Here is a 16650-nt window from a genome sequence, read left to right as displayed (position 1 = left end):
TCTTTTCCCACACACTGTATCCTATAAATGATCTTAGTTTATGTTATCAAGTTTAGTTGGCTAAGATAGCATGGATTAACACCAAGGCATAATACATGAAAAATACTAATATTTATGAGCATTTATAGTCATTATAATTTTCATATTATATATCTCCACTTGACTTAATAATAGCTTTGAAATTGATATATCATTGGAAATTTTCAGAGTTTATGCAACCTGCCCTATAACACAAAACTTCTAAATGGTAATCAGATTTCACATCCTGGAAATTAACTCATCCAACAGTGAAAGCTCTCAGCTTTGTTGCTGGAAAGGCCACTGCTAGAAAAATCTAGAACTTACCAACTATGTAGCTTTGGGCAAGTGAACTTTTTTGAGCAGAGAATTCTTCATCTGACCAGATAGCATCCATTTCATAGAATCATAGTCATTGTGTCAATGTCATTGTCATAAGCTCATAAATGAAACTAACTGGAATTTAAATAAAAACTTGAAAGAATATCATAAATGAAATAATGTGGATGAAAATGCATCATGCTACTGGGTGTTCTATGTAAATGATGAATCTCCAAATTTTACTCCTGAAACCAATACTACACTATAGGTTAACTAACTTAAATTTAAATAAAAACTTGGAAGAAAAGAAAAAGAAAAAGAAAATGCAGCACACTGTCGGGCATGTATTTCTAAAAGTGTTATCATATGGTCACCATTTATACCATCATAATCTCAAAATTCACGCTTTTAAAAATTTTAACACTATCTCAAACCAGAAAAAAAATACATTCTCTTTCATCTAGAGAACTATTCTCTATCTTTGATTCAGTCCCACAAAAAGAGATAATGGTCTAAGTTTTTATATTTAATCTCTGCTTTATAATCTCTCTCTTTTTTTAAACATTTGTTTGTTTGTTTGTTTGTTTATTTATTTATTTATTTATTTATTTATTTATTTTTGAGAGCTGGAGCTGGGGAAGAGTAGGGAGAGAGAGGGAGAGAGAGAACCCCAAGCAGACTCCATGCTATCAGCACAGAACCCAACGTGGAGGTCCAACTCAAACCGTGAGATCATGACCTGAGCTGAAGCCAAGACTCAGATGCTTAACTGACTGAGCAACTCAGATGCCGCTATAATTTGTCTTAAGCAAGCCATTAGCTTAAAAATGCTTAACAACTTTAGTATTTAAGTGGAGATAATTGCAATTACCTGTTTCCTCCATCTCATACAGATATTCGCAAGATGAATATACCCTATTATTTCATATCCTCAGGCAATTCTTTGTACATAGTCAGGAAGTAATGGATGCCATTTGCTACCAGGCACTCTTATTGTCAGGGTCTTTTAACGTAGGTATTTTATGGTAAAGAGTTAATTATATTCTTCATCTGGCATCCCCAGGGCCTTGTTAAATCCAGAAAACAGCTCTCTAATACCTAGCAATGGAAGAGATTGGTGAGATCACTATCTCAGTTCCTGAAAGTATATACAACTCTGCTTTATAATAGGGCCTTCTTGTTTGTAAGTGTAAATGATATACTTGTTAGGAATAGTATAACAAGCATGTAGCTTCATTGAAAATAGAATTGTGTATGTCCGTGTTTGAATGTGGGTTGTTTTTTTCTTTAACTTGATTTTGTCTTTCTTTCTTTAAAATGTGGCTTTTCTGTCACCATGGTGCTGTATGATTTCACCTAAAAAGTAGGAGCTTTGGATTTCTCCTGCAGAGAAAAAGGCAATATTTGGCAGAGTTGGTTAGACAGTTGAGCAAATGTTTCCTGTTTTGTACGATCAAAAGCAGGCAAAGGCAGATGGAAGAAGGTGGGGAAATAAACATTTATGGAGCACCCACAATGGATTGGAGCCAGTTTTCAAAAGGCCCTTTCAAGTGTGATTCTGAATAATTTTTGTAAATTTTTTTGACTATATTGTCTTCATCTGTAAAATGGGAATTATTGTATGTCTCATTGCATTGGATACTTGTAAGAATTAAATGAGTAAAGTACTTGGAACAATGCTTGACACAGAGTAAAGATCAATAAAATATTAACCACAAAAATTATAATAATAATTTACCTTTCTAGCAATATATGAGATAGATATTATTTACCCCTATTTTCCAGAAAAGGGAACTGAGGGTTGGAGATGTTATGAGAAATTCCCAAAGTCAAACAACATGTACATAACGAAGTGAAGGATCATAACCCCAGGCAGTATTTCTCTGACATCAGCCCTGGTAACATTTTTCTAGATGTATCTCCTTAGGCAAGGAAAATAAATGCAAAAATAAACTATTGGGACAACATCAAAATAAAAAGTGTTTGCTCAATAAAGGAAACCATCAAGAAAACAAAAAGGCAACCTATGGAATGGGAGAAGATATTTGCAAGTGATATATTCAATAAGGGGTTAATATCCAAAATATATAAAGAATTTATACAACTTAATACTTAAAAAACAAACCAACTGATTAAAAAATGGGCAGAGGACCTGAATGCTTTTCCCAGGAGGACATACAGATGGCCAACAGACACATGAAAGGATACTCAACCTCACTAATCATCAGGGAAATGCAAATCAAAACCACAAGAGCTATTACTTCACACCAATTAGAATGGCTAAAGCCAAAATGACAAGAAACAACAAGTGTTGGTGAGAATGTGGAGAAAAAAGAACCTTGTGCACTGCTGGTGCATCCATTGTGGAAAACCATATGGAGTTTCCTCAAAAAATTAAAAATGATCCAATAATTCCACTACTGAGTCTTTTACCAAAGAAAATGAAAACACTAGTTTGAAAAGACATATGCTTATCCCCTCCTATGTTTATTGCAACATTATTTACAACAGCCAAGATAATGGAAGCAATCTGTGTCCATCAATAGAAAATGGAATATTTCTAAGCCATAAATAAGGATGAGATTGTGCCATTTGAGACAATATGGATGGACCATACAGTGTTCTATGCTAAGTGAAATATGTCAGAGAAAGACAAATATCATATGATTATACTCAAAAGTGGAATCTAAAATAAAAAAGAAGAAGAAACAACAAAAAGCAGAATCAGATCTGTAAATACAGAGAACAAACTGATGGTTGCCAGAGGGGAGAGAGATGCAGGGTTGGGCAAAACGGTGAAGGGGAGGTGAAGATAGAGGCTTCTAGTTATGGAATGAATATATCATGGGAGTAAAGGCACGGCATAAAGAAAACAGGCAATGTCATTTTAATAGAGATGTGATGGGACAGATGGCAGCTACACATGGTGAACATAGCATAATGTGCAAGTTTGTCAAATCACTGAGTTGTACACCTGTGTATAAAGTAATGTAACACTGTGTGTCATCTATACTCAAAAAAATAATACAGAGATTTATGGATTCTGGACACCATCCTGTTCCTTCTTTGTTTTTTGTTTTTTTGTTTGTTTGTTTTTCAGGTGAATAATTAATTGTCTTTAATTTAATATGAAGACATTTAAGGATTTTTAAATAACTTTTTAAATGTTTATTTATTTTGAGAGAGAGAGAGAGAAAGTGAGGGAGAGAGAGAGAGTGGGGGAGGGGCATAGATAGAGAGGGAGAGAGAGAATTTTAAGCAGGCTCCATGCTGTCAGCACAGAGCCCGATATGGTGTTCAGTCTCACAAACCAAGAGATCATTACCTGAGCTGAAATCAAGAGTTGGTTGCTTAACCAACTGAGCCACTCAGGCACCCCAAAAACATTTAAGGCTTTGAATTTGTCACTGGTCAGTTTTGGCCAAATCCAAGAGGCTCAAATATTTCCAGTTTTCATTATTTACTAAATAATTTGTATTTAATTATATGATTACTAACCCAATAGATTATTATAAAGAAAATGTATTTGATTCGGCTTTAATTTGCAAATTTAACTTGTCTCATTTTACAATTTTTAATTAGATTCTTTATGTTAATTTGCTGGTTTAGAGAATTCAAACATCATAAATTTTATATTTTACATTTGATTGTGATCAAAATGATCAAAATGATCATTTTGTGGCAAGTTGTATTATCTATTGGTAGTATAAGATATATCTATTGGTATATCTATTAGTGTCCATATTTAGTGTATATATGTGTATGTATAAATCTGTATATATATGTAAATGTTTATATTTATATATGCATATATACAAATGTATTCAATGTCAATATATTTTTGAATCTTCAAAATATTTTAATATAATCTCTCAGATAGATTAATGTTGTGTAAGATTTACCTCTGCATATCTATTTCTATCAATTTCTCTCAAAACTTTTAACATACACAGTAAATGAGTTTTTCTTCTTACTCTGAAAGTATGCTCTCTGAACTATAAAACTGTGATTGTGTTCATTATGGAATATAATATTTATTAACATAGATTTAGCTAACTCTTGATCTTTTTTGTTTTGAATCTATCTTATTAGACAATAACACTACTTTTTATTAGCCTATATTTTTTCTCTGTTTCTCAATTCATCCTTTTAAAAATCCATATGTGTGTGTGTATATATGTGTGTATATATATATATATATATATATATGCACACATATGTTTATTCCCTTTTAATGTTTAAAACAATTTGAGCACTTTTGTTAACAAAAGTATTTCATTATTCTCCTTTAAAATATGTTTCTTTCTTTCTTGTCCATCTATAATTTCTATGGGTACTGTAACTTTTAGCACAACCTTCTTTGGAGAATAAGATACAAAATTCAATGTCTTTGAGAAATAATGATATTTATATAGGCTGAAAACATTGACTTCTGCTAACTTGACAAAACTGGAGTTAGATTAAGCCTTAAACCCACATTGACAAAGGCAAAGTGGCCTATAGTGGGATGAATCAGACCTAAAGAAAATTACCTGGGCTATGTCAGATCTCTTATCACCAAACCTTTTCCAAAACAAAGAATTACTCTTTTCTGGGAAAGATTAGTGTTATTCCACTGTTCCTCCTCTCTAAAATCTATTCTCAGGATGTGGTGCTATGAGATACAATGAGATGAATGTACCTGTGTATGTTCTGCCAAAGCGAGTGCTAGATGTGTGCATTGCGAAGTTTCATAAAGCTTTAATTTTTCCTAGAAGGAGATGACTTTAACTCAGGTGTGCATCTTCAATTGCGACGTCTTAGATTCTGCCCGGACACACACCCTTGAAAGTATTCTTCAAATTTTAAAGGCTTTGGATAGCTACTTCCTATTGACTTTTGAAATCAGTTCCAAACTCTTTCAAGTTTATTTCTGTCAAGTTTCAGAACACAACAGGAAGTTGTTCTTAGATGCAATGAAGAAGGATACACTTGCCAACATTCCAGAGAAAACAAAGTGTCTAATTGTTGCTGAAAATACCCTCTGCATACTCTGAGCCATCATGAAACACTAAATGAGTCATGTGGCCCCAAATGAATTTTTTTTTTTTTACCATATAAAATACCTCTTCTAGTATATCTGGAAATTTAGGCATCTCATATGATCATACAGCCTTCAACTATATTATCCCCATTTTCAGTCGGGAATATAGTGATTTTAAAGTTCAGTATAGCTTTATTCATGTTGATAGCTAATAAATCTATTTTAATGGTTTAAAATAAAATATAATTTTGGAACATTTTCAGAACATTGGCTTCTAATTTTCATATCTTGAAGAAAATATTTATATCTTTCTTTTTAATTTGTCAATAAATTTCATATATATATATATGAAAAAAAAATAAAAAAATAAAAAATAAAAAAATAAAAATAAAAAAAATAAAAAATAAATAAAAAATAAAAAATAAATAAAAAAATAAATAAAAAAAAACGTGATTGTAAACATTTATGCATTGAAAAAAACTGTATTGACTGGTCATAGGCATTAGCCCAAATAAATTAATCTGACTTACTAGAATCATTTTAATTTCAAATATTTAGGTTTAAAATGTATTAAGCTCTTTTCATCAGTTGTTAAAATACAATGCTAAATAATCTCATTACTACAATAAACATTTAGTGATATCAAGTGACTCTTCATTTATTAAGGTTTTCTGTACTAATGTGGGGTTTTTTTAATATTGCTTAAATAATAAATCTAAGGTAAAAGTCAAAGGGATATAGAAGAGACCATTCTGAAGTAGTTTTTCATTAAAGTGACAGTAGGAGAGTGCGCATGAAAAAATAATCGTGTTTCAAAACCTTTAGGAAAGTAATAAATTTGTAGAAACTGAAGAACACATTACTGTAGTGGTTCTCTAATTTAAAGATAAAAAAGATCATATATGCATTGTAGTGAAACACATGCCATATAGTCAAATTATTTTTGAAAAAGGAAATAAAGGCAGTCATCAATGGAAAATGCATTTATCTAACATCTATACAATACAATTCTTTGGTAATTTCAAGAAGTACAAAAAAGCAGACTTGTATCTTTACCTAGATCGGATTTCCATATTCTTACACACAGATTTTTAAAGAATTCAACCAAGTAGTTGAGATGTTCAAGATAAATATTCCTTCGAGATAAACAGAAATACTGAGGTGGAAGATTAATAACCTTTAAAATTAGTTTTAGCTTTACAAAGTTAAAATTAGTAGAGCAGACTACCTCTGCAGACAATACAATTTTAAATATGAAAAATAATGCTTGGAATTTATGATAGAAAATCTGGACCTAAGAATCCCCAGATAGTTCCCATTTCACAGCAAAACATCCATATGAGAATTTTCCATTTCTTATTCTCTAATTTTTCAGTTGTTAAATTTAGTTTTATACAAAATATTGACACTTTAAAGAGAGAGTTGATAAATCACTTACCAGATGCTTGTCTTGAGGAACTGGAGGCCCAGAGTTTGTTTCTACAGAAATTGGTTACTGGAAATTTCCCTCTATATATTGTTCAGTCAACCAAGATAATCTGTCTTATGCATTAGGAAGAAAAGATGAAATCTGTAGGGCTATATGAGGTTGATAATTAGCTGTACAAAGTCTATTTATTACCAGTTTAAGTATTAAATGCTTAAGAGAAGGCTTTTTGTTGTTACTTGTGGTGGTAGATAGATGGAAACAAAGAGCCTGTGGAAATCCATGGAATCTGGAATGAACACTATCCAGTAATTATGCGTAGTAAATGGAGGCTCTTTAACTTTCGCTTTTAATTTCAGCTATAAAAGCATAACACGGATGCCATTTCATGGCTCCAGTGTTTTTATTAGAAACCCTCACTTAAAGGTGATTTGTTTGTACCTCTAGAACTGCATGGGCAAATTAGACCAGCAGGAACATGTTCCCTGTGTCAGAGCAAAGGGAAAAGAACATGAAGCCAAGAAAAGTTGGAATATCTTCTGTTCCTTAAATGAAGCCTCTACCATCCAGAGCCAGATCTATATCACTTTTTTAAGCCCTGGGCCAATAGTGGTGACTGTGGTAAAAATTCTGTTTCCAAATAGAAAAAACTGGTTTGAAACTCTTGTCATTTTCCATATGATCACCTATATATGACATGCTTCCTTTTTGTTTCTAGGTCTTGAAATCATGCTGTTAACACAGGGCAAAGTTATTTGGATCTGTGAGTTTATCAAACTGTACAGAAATGGAATTTGAAATTGCAACCTCTCATTCAACAAAGTATAAAGATGTTTTTTAAATGTTTATTTAGTTTGGGGGGGGGAAGCACAAGCAGAAGAGGGACAGAGAGAGAGAGAGAGAGGGTGAGAGAGAGAATCCTAGGCAAGCTCCACACTGTCAGCACAGAGCCCGTCCCGGGACTCGAAACCATGAACCATAACACCATGACCTGAGCTGAAGTCAAGAGTCAGATGCTTACCCGACAGAGCCACTCTGGTGCCCCAAGATATAATTATTCTATATTATCATCCTCTGTGAACATCCAACCGTTCCTTTGGCTCCAGTGGGAAAATCTTGATTAAGGATTTTATCTTGTAGTCTGCTTCAGGGAAGAAACGAAGAAACAACCTGGATGTCACACTACTCCGGAATTACAGGAAGGCAACACATCTGGAGAAAATTAGATACCATTTATAGATTAGTCTGAAAAACAGGGGAAAATATTTCTAGTTTGCCTCGCCACAGGTCTTGCAGCTAGAATATGATGCTCAGGCTCTTCTCATGCCTCCCTTGCATGAGATTGAAGATTTATGTTCCAGAAAAATTGCAACTTATGGATTCAGGATCTAGTGTTACTAGATATAGCTGAAGAAAGCATGCCATTAATGAAAACAAGGGAATTCAGGGATGAGACTTTTCAGGTTAGTTTGATTGAAGGATGCATCCCACTTAATTTGACCTCATGAGAAAGGTCCAGGGAAATAATCCGCTTAACTTTATTCTCCTCTCTTCTTCAGATCTCCTGCCAAATAGAAGCCAGAGAGCCCAAAATCCTGTTAATGTAATCCATACACTTTAACCTCCCAAGGCAGAAAACAGGATGGAACCTGGAGGGGTAAATGAAAGGTATCCAGCCTAGTAAACTTGGCCCATTACTCAAAGGGTTTACTTTCCCAAGCCCTAATTATTATTGGTCTAAAAAGCATTGTCAAGTTGATTGCTGAAACAGTATTTTAAATATTCTTTTCTGTAGGGATACATATCATAAATAAATATTGTTTAGAAATAAGTTTTAAAAGTTTGCATGATATTGTGCATATATATATATATATATATATATATATATGCCTCCAAATGTATGTGTATATCTATCTATCTATCTATCTATCTATCTATCTATCTATCTATCTATCAGAGAAAGATATAGAGAGAGACATACATTAAAGATGAATTATATATAGAATGAGACTATAAGTGTTTGAGGGTTGGCAGCAACACATCAGTAGATTTCATCAATACTACCCTGATCAGATAAGACTGAAACTTAGGGCAAGATATCTCAAAACATAAATCTCTAGTTTCTTATAACTATGTTACTATGCATGTAGTATGTACCCTGAATGATCATTTAGGTATAGATCAGTTCAATGTTTTTGTCACTGTCAAGGAGTCGCCAACAATTCTGACACTTCAGCCCAAACATTGGGACTCTCACAGGCCTTCCTGTGAGATGAGAATGAACAACTGACTGAGTTTTAGGTTATGGCAGGGAGTTAAGAGCAAAACTGGGAGTTCTTGAGCTCTTCATCATACAATTCTTCCTGCAGGATTTCAAATCAATGCCAACAGTTTTGATAATAAAGGGCTGTAAAAAGTTGAGAGAAGGCCATGGGAGTTGATTATATTAATGTGGGCAAATATTCACTGTCCTGTACTTTGCCTTTGAAAGCAGTATATTTTCCTGCCCAATAACTTTGGACTTAAGCCGTGATCTCTGACCAATTACATGTGAGTAGAAGTGAGAAGATGCCAATGATGCTTTAACAGACATTGTATTTTACCATGGATCTCTTGTTCTTTTTTTGTCTACCTTGAGAATGAACACGTCCCCTAAAGGAACTGCTCCTTCAGCCTGGGCCCCAAAATGAAAAACACATGTGTCAAAGTCTCAGCCTGTCTAAAGCCTGGAACTATGTGGCACTCAAAAGCAACACAAACAAGGAATAACCCTTTGTTGTAGTTAACAAGAAGTCTGAGATTGTTTCATTTCTTAGTAAAGCTGACTAATACAATTTCTTTTCATAAAACTTCCCTAAATGGTGGCTAAGTTGGAGACTAGTTTAATATTTTCCCTATAAGCAGTTGCTCTAAAGTGTCTATAATAAATATGGCCCTTTGTAGACAACTTTGGTTTTGATATTCACAGATTTGGACAAAAGTACTAAAAGTTTTAGTTAATGTTCAATGGTTTCAAGAATTGACATAAATGAAAAAAATATTTTCATTGGCAAATGAGTAAGGAGTTTCTTTTTTCAAACTCTTGCTAATAACAAATACATATATATGTGCCTAGGTAGACATAAGATGCTTGACTTGCATGGTTGTTGGCAGGATACCACAGCTCCATTGTAGCCAAAGACAGATGATCTCTTTTTTTTTTTTTTTTGGCCATAAGGGTCTGCCCATGGAGCTGAGTATATTTATGTCATGGCAGCTTTTTTTTTAAATTAATTTTTTTTTATATATATATGAAATTTATTGACAAATTGGTTTCCATACAACACCCAGTGCTCATCCCAAAAGGTGCCCTCCTCAATACCCATCACCCACCCTCCCCTCCCTCCCACCCCCCATCAACCCTCAGTTTGTTCTCAGTTTTTAAGAGTCTCTTATGCTTTGGCTCTCTCCCACTCTAACCTCTTTTTTTTTTTTTTTCCTTCCCCTCCCCCATGGGTTCCTGTTTAGTTTCTCAGGATCCACATAAGAGTGAAACCATATGGTATCTGTCTTTCTCTGTATGGCTTATTTCACTTAGCATTACACTCTCCAGTTCCATCCACGTTGCTACAAAAGGCCATATTTCATTTTTTCTCATTGCCACGTAGTATTCCATTGTGTATATATACCACAATTTCTTTATCCATTCATCAGTTGATGGACATTTAGGCTCTTTCCATAATTTGGCTATTGTTGAGAATGCTGCTATGAACATTGGGGTACAAGTGCCCCTATGCAAGGGATACAAGTACTCCTGTATCCCTTGGATAAATTCCTAGCAGTGCTATTGCTGGGTCATAGGGTAGGTCTATTTTTAATTTTCTGAGGAACCTCCACACTGCTTTCCAGAGCGGCTGCACCAATTTGCATTCCCACCAACAGTGCAAGAGGGTTCCCGTTTCTCCACATCCTCTCCAGCATCTATAGTCTCCTGATTTGTTCATTTTGGCCACTCTGACTGGCGTGAGGTGATACCTGAGTGTGGTTTTGATTTGTATTTCCCTGATGAGGAGCGACGCTGAACATCTTTTCATGTGCCTGTTGGCCATCTGGATGTCTTCTTTAGAGAAGTGTCTATTCATGGTTTCTGCCCATTTCTTCACTGGGTTATTTGTTTTTCGGGTGTGGAGTTTGGTGAGCTCTTTATAGATTTTAGATACTAGCCCTTTGTCCGATATGTCATTTGCAAATATCTTTTCCCATTCCGTTGGTTGCCTTTTAGTTTTGTTGGTTGTTTCCTTTGCTGTGCAGAAGCTTTTTATCTTCATAAGGTCCCAGTAATTCACTTTTGCTTTTAATTCCCTTGCCTTTGGGGATGTGTCGAGTAAGAGATTGCTACGGCTGAGGTCAGAGAGGTCTTTTCCTGCTCTCTCCTCTAAGGTTTTGATGGTTTCCTGTCTCACATTTAGGTCCTTTATCCATTTTGAGTTTATTTTTGTAAATGGTGTGAGAAAGTGGTCTAGTTTCAACCTTCTGCATGTTGCTGTCCAGTTCTCCCAGCACCATTTGTTAAAGAGGCTGTCTTTTTTCCATTGGATGTTCTTTCCTGCTTTGTCAAAGATGAGTTGGCCATACGTTTGTGGGTCTAGTTCTGGGGTTTCTATTCTATTCCATTGGTCTGTGTGTCTGTTTTTGTGCCAATACCATGCTGTCTTGATGATTACAACTTTGTAGTAGAGGCTAAAGTCTGGGATTGTGATGCCTCCTGCTTTGGTCTTCTTCAAAATTCCTTTGGCTATTCGGGGCCTTTTGTGGTTCCATATGAATTTTAGGATTGCTTGTTCTAGTTTCGAGAAGAATGCTGGTGCAATTTTGATTGGGATTGCATTGAATGTGTAGAGAGCTTTGGGTAGTATTGACATTTGGACAATATTTATTTTTCCAATCCATGAGCAGGGAATGTCTTTCCATTTCTTTAAATCTTCTTCAATTACCTTCATAAGCTTTCTATAGTTTTCAGCATACAGATCCTTTACATCTTTGGTTAGATTTATTCCTAGGTATTTTATGCTTCTTGGTGCAATTGTGAATGGGATCAGTTTCTTTATTTGTCTTTCTGTTGCTTCATTGTTAGTGTATAAGAATGCAACTGATTTCTGTACATTGATTTTGTATCCTGCAACTTTGCTGAATTCATGTATCAGTTCTAGCAGACTTTTGGTGGAGTCTATTGGATTTTCCATGTATAATATCATGTCATCTGCAAAAAGCGAAAGCTTGACTTCATCTTTGCCAATTTTGATGCCTTTGATTTCCTTTTGTTGTCTGATTGCTGATGCTAGAATTTCCAGCACTATGTTGAACAACAGCGGTGAGAGTGGGCATCCCTGTCGTGTTCCTGATCTCAGGGAAAAAGCTCTCAGTTTTTCCCCGTTGAGGATGATGTTAGCTGTGGGCTTTTCATAAATGGCTTTTATGATCTTTAAGTATGTTCCTTCTATCCCGACTTTCTCAAGAGGTTTTATTAAGAAAGGGTGCTGGATTTTGTCAAAGGCCTTTTCTGCATCGATTGACAGGATCATATGGTTCTTCTCTTTTTTTTTGTTAATGTGATGTATCACGTTGATTGATTTGCGAATGTTGAACCAGCCCTGCATCCCAGGAATGAATCCCACTTGATCATGGTGAATAATTCTTTTTATATGCCGTTGAATTCGATTTGCTAGTATCTTATTGAGAATTTTTGCATCCATATTCATCAGGGATATTGGCCTGTAGTTCTCTTTTTTTACTGGGTCTCTGTCTGGTTTAGGAATCAAAGTAATACTGGCTTCATAGAATGAGTCTGGAAGTTTTCCTTCCCTTTCTATTTCTTGGAATAGCTTGAGAAGGATAGGTATTATCTCTGCTTTAAACGTCTGGTAGAACTCCCCTGGGAAGCCATCTGGTCCTGGACTCTTATTTGTTGGGAGATTTTTGATAACCGATTCAATTTCTTCGCTGGTTATGGGTCTGTTCAAGCTTTCTCTTTCCTCCTGATTGAGTTTTGGAAGCGTGTGGGTGTTTAGGAATTTGTCCATTTCTTCCAGGTTGTCCAATTTGTTGGCATATAATTTTTCATAGTATTCCCTGATAATTGTTTGTATCTCTGAGGGATTGGTTGTAATAATTCCATTTTCATTCATGATTTTATCTATTTGGGTAAATAGATAAAATTTATTTTTGTAAATGGTGTGAGAAAGTGGTCTAGTTTCAACCTTCTGCATGTTGCTGTCCCTTTTCTTTTTGAGCAGCCTGGCTAGAGGTTTGTCAATTTTGTTTATTTTTTCAAAAAACCAACTCTTGGTTTCGTTGATCTGCTCTACAGTTTTTTTAGATTCTATATTGTTTATTTCTGCTCTGATCTTTATTATTTCTCTTCTTCTGCTGGGTTTAGGCTGCCTTTGCTGTTCTGCTTCTATTTCCTTTAGGTGTGCTGTTAGATTTTGTATTTGGGATTTTTCTTGTTTCTTGAGATAGGCCTGGATTGCAATGTATTTTCCTTTCAGGACTGCCTTCGCTGCGTCCCAAAGCGTCTGGATTGTTGTATTTTCATTTTCGTTTGTTTCCATATATTTTTTGATTTCTTCTCTAATTGCCTGGTTGACCCACTCATTCGTTAGTAGGGTGTTCTTTAACCTCCATGCTTTTGGAGGTTTTCCAGACTTTTTCCTGTGGTTGATTTCAAGCTTCATAGCATTGTGGTCTGAAAGTATGCATGGTATAATTTCAATTCTTGTAAACTTATGAAGGGCTGTTTTGTGACCCAGTATATGATCTATCTTGGAGAATGTTCCATGTGCACTCGAGAAGAAAGTATATTCTGTTGCTTTGGGATGCAGAGTTCTAAATATATCTGTCAAGTCCATCTGATGCAATGTCTCATTCAGGGCCCTTGTTTCTTTATTGACCGTGTGTCTAGATGATCTATCCATTTCTGTAAGTGGGGTGTTAAAGTCCCCAGCAATTACCACATTCTTATCAATAAGGTTGCTTCTGTTTATGAGTAATTGTTTTATATATTTGGGGGCTCCGGTATTCGGTGCATAGACATTTATAATTGTTAGCTCTTCCTGATGGATAGACCCTGTAACTATTATATAATGTCCTTCTTCATCTCTTGTTACAGCCTTTAATTTAAAGTCTAGTTTGTCTGATATAAGTATGGCTACTCCAGCTTTCTTTTGGCTTCCAGTAGCATGATAAATAGTTCTCCATCCCCTCACTCTGAATCTAAAGGCGTCCTCAGGTCTAAAATGAGTCTCTTGTAGACAGCAAATAGATGGGTCTTGTTTTTTTATCCATTCTGATACCCTATGTCTTTTGGTTGGCGCATTTAATCCATTTACATTCAGTGTTATTATAGAAAGATACGGGTTTAGAGTCATTGTGATGTCTGTATGTTTTATGCTTGTAGTGATATCTCTGGTACTTTGTCTCACAGGGTCCCCCTTAGGATCTCTTGTAGGGCTGGTTTAGTGGTGACAAATTCCTTCAGTTTTTGTTTGTTTGGGAAGACCTTTATCTCTCCTTCTATTCTAAATGACAGACTTGCTGGATAAAGGATTCTCGGCTGCATATTTTTGCTGTCTAGCACCCTGAAAATCTCGTGCCAATTCTTTCTGGCCTGCCAAGTTTCAAAAGAGAGATCAGTCACGAGGCTTATAGGTCTCCCTTTATATGTGAGGGCACGTTTACCCCTTGCTGCTTTCAGAATTTTCTCTTTATCCTTGTATTTTGCCAGTTTCACTATGATATGTCGTGCAGAAGATCGATTCAAGTTACGTCTGAAGGGAGTTCTCTGTGCCTCTTGGATTTCAATGCCTTTTTCCTTCCCCAGTTCAGGGAAGTTCTCAGCTATTATTTCTTCAAGTACCCCTTCAGCACCTTTCCCTCTCTCTTCCTCCTCTGGGATACCAATTATGCGTATATTATTTCTTTTTAGTGTATCACTTAGTTCTCTAATTTTCCCCTCATACTCCTGGATTTTTTTATCTCTCTTTTTCTCAGCTTCCTCTTTTTCCATAACTTTATCTTCTAGTTCACCTATTCTCTCCTCTGCCTCTTCCATCCGAGCCGTGGTGGTTTCCATTTTGTTATGCATTTCCTTTAAAGCGTTTTTCAGCTCCTCGTGACTGCTCCTTAGTCCCTTGATCTCTCTAGCAAGAGATTCTCTGCTGTCCTGTATACTGTTTTCCAGCCCAGCGATTAATTTTATGACTATTATTCTAAATTCACTTTCTGTTATGTTATTTAAATCCTTTTTGATCAGCTCATTAGCTGTTGTTATTTCCTGGAGATTCTTGTGAGGGGAATTCTTCCGCTTGGTCATTTTGGATAGTCCCTGGTGTGGTGAGGACCTGCAGGGCACTTCCCCTGTGCTGTGGTGTATAACTGGAGTTGGTGGGCGGGGCCGCAGTCAGTCCTGATGTCTGCCCCCAGCCCACCGCTGGGGCCACAGTGAGACTGGTGTGTGCCTTCTCTTCCCCTCTCCTAGGGGCGGGATTCCCTGTGGGGTGGCGTGGCCCGTCTGGGCTACTTGCACACTGCCAGGCTTGTGATGCTGGGGATCTGGCGTATTAGCTGGGGTGGGTCGGCAAGGTGCACGGCGGCAGGGGGGGCAGGCTTAGCTCGCTTCTCCTTAGGTGATCCACTTCAGGAGGGGCCCTGTGGCAGCCGGAGGGAGTCAGATCTGCTGCCGGAGGCTTGGCTCCGCAGAAGCACAGAGTTGGGTGTTTGTGCGGAGCGAGCAATTTCCCTGGCAGGAACCGGTTCCCTTTGGGATTTTGGCTGGGGGATGGGCGGGGGAGATGGCGCTGGCGAGCGCCTTTGTTCCCCACCAAACTGAGCTCTGTCGTCCGGGGGCTCCGCAGCTCACCCTCCCTTTGTCCTCCAGCCTTCCCACTTTCCGAGCAGAGCTGTTAACTTATGACCTCCCAGACGCTAAGTCGCGCTTGCTGTCGGAACACAGTCCGTCAGGCCCCTCCGCTTTTGCAAGCCGGACTCGGGGGCTCTGCTTGGCCGGCGAGCCGCCCCTCCGCCCCGGCTCCCTCCCGCCAGTCCGTGGAGCACGCACCGCCTCGCCGCCCTTCCTACCCTCTTCCGTGGGCCTCTCGTCTGCGCTTGGGTCTGGCGACTCCGTTCTGCTAATCCTCTGGCGGTTTTCTGGGTTATTTAGGCAGGTGTAGGTGGAATCTAAGTGATCAGCAGGATGCGCGGTGAGCCCAGCGTCCTCCTATGCCGCCATCTTCCCCTCCTCTAAATAATTTTTTATTTCCAGATACTAAAAAGACTTTTTTTAAAAAAATTGAAATATATTTGACATATAACATTATATTAGTTTCAGGTTACAACATGATGATTTGATATTTGTGTATATTGCAAAATGATCACCACAATAAGCCTACTTAACATCTGTCACCATGCAGAGTTACAAACACAGTTACATACAAAATTTTTTCTTGCGATGAAGACTTTTAAATAACTTTGAAATATGCAATACAGTATTATTATAGTCACCATGTTGTACACTACATCCCCAAGACTATATTATAAATGGAAGTTTATACCTTTTGACTACCTTCACCCATTTTGATTACCCCCAGCTCTGCCTCTGGTAATCAGTCTGTTCCCTGTATCTATGACCTTTTGTTTTTGTTTTTGTTTGTTTATTTTTTATTTTATTTTTTTAGGTTTCACATATAACTGAGATCATATGGTATTTGTCTCTGACTTCCTTAGCATAATGCCTTTAAATTTCATCCATGTTGTCACAAATGGCAAAATTTCATTTATTGATGAAAAAAATCATCAACAAAATACAGAAAAATAAGATACAAGCCAA

At 36.6% G+C, this 16650-nt stretch overlaps 1 protein-coding gene across 1 annotated transcript in view; it reads right to left on the bottom strand.

Annotated features, from left to right (window-relative positions):
- Positions 1–7166, bottom strand: part of LOC115512581 (sulfotransferase 1 family member D1-like) — a 44933-nt gene extending 37767 nt beyond the window's left edge. The window contains exon 1 of the mRNA XM_030313743.1: positions 6801–7166. The gene's annotated coding sequence lies outside the window, so the exon portion shown is untranslated. The remainder of the gene's footprint in view (positions 1–6800) is intronic.
- Between the last annotated feature and the right edge of the window lie 9484 nt (positions 7167–16650).

Source organism: Lynx canadensis, chromosome B1 (assembly GCF_007474595.2).
Source record: "Lynx canadensis isolate LIC74 chromosome B1, mLynCan4.pri.v2, whole genome shotgun sequence".
In the NCBI taxonomy this organism is placed as follows: Eukaryota; Metazoa; Chordata; class Mammalia; order Carnivora; family Felidae; genus Lynx; species Lynx canadensis.
The sequence above is the reverse complement of the archived record's forward strand: the minus strand, read 5'-3'. Positions and strand labels throughout refer to the sequence as shown.